Below are 3,369 nucleotides of genomic sequence, written 5' to 3'. Positions count from 1 at the left end.
CTTGTAACTCCAGCTGTGAGAAATCTTCTAAAATCCCTGGACACCTACATGCACAGGTATGAAATCACACACAAAGAAAGAACATATGCTCAAAAGTATTAGTTACCTGTGTCCAAACATCTAAGTCTTATTTTTGTTATAATAGATACTGTTAAATCATAGGAATGACATTTACATTCATGAGTCATGAAAACTGGCATTAATCTTAATTTTTGCTCTTACTGTATTTGGTGGCTCAATGCACAGGCATAGAATTAGCCAACATTTTATAATAAATTTAGCCTTAAGTTTGTCTTCATAGTCCGAATCTAAACTCGCTATAATGTGCTCCATGTATGATTTGGCTGTTAGTAACTGCATTGCAAATGCTCTACCATTATTCAGGATCACTGAGTGATTCAACTGGGTTTCTCTTATAATTGTACAGAACATAATGCCAGAGAGGAATCCATTGTGAACTTTTGAAGAGATCAGCTTACTCATTCTGACTTTTTCTCAGCCAGCACATAATAATTCATACATTTCAGGTTCAGGATTTGAAGACTTGTCCCTAGGAACAGGCGGAACTGACATTGTACTTTCTGTTGATAACAGTGATTCATAATAACTGTGTTTCTTTTCAGTTCTCCTTTGACCTTTAGCATCATATAGATACTGGGCTTGTTGACATTTCTAAATGATGCCTCATAGACTCATCAGATAGTATTTCCTGAAAGAAACTGTAAATTCTTACAAAATTTTTCCTGTTCTGAGATTTTGTTTCCTACTTTATAATTGTTAAAACTATCATGTTGTTCATATTTTCTTCCAGACCCCCACCCATAATGCTTCAGGGAAATAAGTTAGAAGGAGCACGTTTTTGTTGGGAGCCACGATTTCTGAGAGTTTGGGTCTGTGAACATCATGACTGGGAGTGTGGTGCAGAAGGGTCTTTTTACCTCATGGTAAATGAAAACAAATGGGGAGAGAGAATAAAGCAGGCTCCCAGACTCCACCTCAGGGGCATGTCCATATTACCTTAGTTGTATCTAGTTAGTGCCTGCATCCTAAAGTTCCCACTATCTCTCAGTAGTCCCATAACTAGTCATCAGAAATTTGGATCATGGTTGGGTGTGATGGTGACTTTTATAATACAAAACATAGTACTCTCTATTGAAACCTTCACTTGTAATGCCTTCCCAGAACTTCAAAATATGTCCATTTCCTGTACATTTCTTTAAATATTTCTTCACAATTTCCAGGAACTATGTCACTTACATATACTGAGAAAATGCACAAAACAGAAGTATACATTATTAACCAGTATAGACTTATAATATATGTGCAAGCAGAAAACAGTTGAAGAAATGTTTTGGTTCTGCTCCATGGCTATTAGGGATTGTTGTAGACTCTCAACAAAGTAAGCTCTCTCTGAGCTGGTCTCCATGATATCTCTTCAGCTTAATATCTTACAGGCTCATTACAAGTTGTTCTCTCTTAGATATTCATTAATCCACCCATCTATTTAGTCAACAAAATTTTCAACTCCCCCCCTTTTTTTGTTAGAGCTGAGGACAATTTTTTTTTAGATATTTTCTTTATTTACATTTCAAATGGTATCTCCTCTCCCGGTTTCCCTTCCCCCACCCCCCAAAAAAGAAACCCTGTTCCCTCCCCGCTCCCCCTGCTCACTAACCCACCCTCTCCCACATCCTGGTCCTGGCATTCCCCTACACTGGGGCATAGAGTATTTACAGGACCAAGGGCCTCTCCTCACATTGATGACCTACTAGGCCATCCTCTGCTACATATGCAGCTGGAGCCATGAGTCCCACCATGTGTACTTTTTGGTTGGTTGTTTAGTCCCTGGGAGCACTGTTCATATTGTTGTTCATCCTAAGGGGCTGCAAACCCCTCATCTCACTAATGAATGTCTAAGAGTGACACAGTGCCATATTTCTCTTATGAGTCATCAAAAGTGAGAGTCCAAATTTTGTCTTTTTTCGTGTAATTTATACACATTTCCGCAGCACTAACTATGTACATGATCCCATACCAGGTATAGTAAATAAAGCATAACTAAGAATTAAAAAAAACCAAAAAACAAAGCAAAAACAAAAACGAAGTTCTCTGATCAAGGCTCAAATTTGAATGTACAGCACTGAATATATATATATATATATATATATATATATAGGAAAACCCAAGGACCCATCCATTTGTTTTGGTTGGATTCTGTTGCTTGTTACAACTGAATTGAGTTGCAAAGTAAGCTCTTGAGCAGCTGAGAGGGCAGACAGTTTTCAGTTCTCTGGCAGGAAGATGTAAATGTAGCAAGGCCAGACTCCTGGCTCCAGTGCTGGAGACTTGTTCAGCCAACTCAATGTTGGGGAGAGAGCACAAGTCCTTAAATTTTTCCAAATAGAAGATTTATTTTGGAGCTTAAGTCCAGGCCCAGGACACTTGAGAATAAAGATATGAAGTATCTCGCTTACTGGAGACTCCCTGATTGAATCACATGGAGCCTGATTGATGCAGAGAGCATGAGGATTTTTATTTCAACACACTGAGGTTGTCCTAGACCCTAAGGAGAGGAGGTGACCCTGCACAGCTTCTGCAGTGAGCTTTTATGCCATTTTCAGGGCAGCAGCCATTAGACACAATGTGATTGGTAAAACAGTGTGACTTTTAAACTGATTGATCTTCAGGGAATGAGGTGGCAAGGACTTCCCTTGTCTGAAGTAGAAGGTGGGCAAAGGTCCACCCTGTGGAATGTGTCCCCACCCACAGGTTGTTTCTCACTCTGTGATCTGAGGAATGTTAATTAGCCTTTCCCTTTTGCAGAGTTCTGCTACCTTCCTAAAGTTCCTGAGCTTATCTTATTAAGGAAATTCCTGGCCTCCTGGTGTTTTTCTGAGATGTCCCTATTTACTCAGATCTTACAGTCGAGAAGTGCTATTTTTAAAGAATAACGAAAGACATAGATGAATTCAATATATTTTGATTTCCTTTACATGTGCTGTTATTTTTTTAATCCCAAGTTATTTTATTATGTATAGTTACTTCATTCGCACATTTGATATGTTAAACATATTTAAGAAATAGTTTGTTTAGTATCTCAATTCAAATTCAGTAACAAGTTAAGTTTCATTTAATTGTTATGAATAGCATGGTCAGCAGCTGAAGAAAAGGATGTAATGCGATTTTAATAAATAAATACCCAAGGCCCATAATATACCCATATTGACTAAATATTATTTTAAAAGATATTAATTTAATGTTTGGTGTAACTCTTTGAAAAAAAGTAGTTTTATGATATTTAAAACTATATTTTCTTTATTTAGGAGTCTATGATTCTGTATGTACGTGTGTGTGTGTGTGTGTGTGTGT

This window comes from Mastomys coucha, unplaced genomic scaffold, assembly GCF_008632895.1.
Source record: "Mastomys coucha isolate ucsf_1 unplaced genomic scaffold, UCSF_Mcou_1 pScaffold14, whole genome shotgun sequence".
Taxonomy (NCBI): domain Eukaryota; kingdom Metazoa; phylum Chordata; class Mammalia; order Rodentia; family Muridae; genus Mastomys; species Mastomys coucha.
This window is presented reverse-complemented; position numbering follows the sequence as displayed.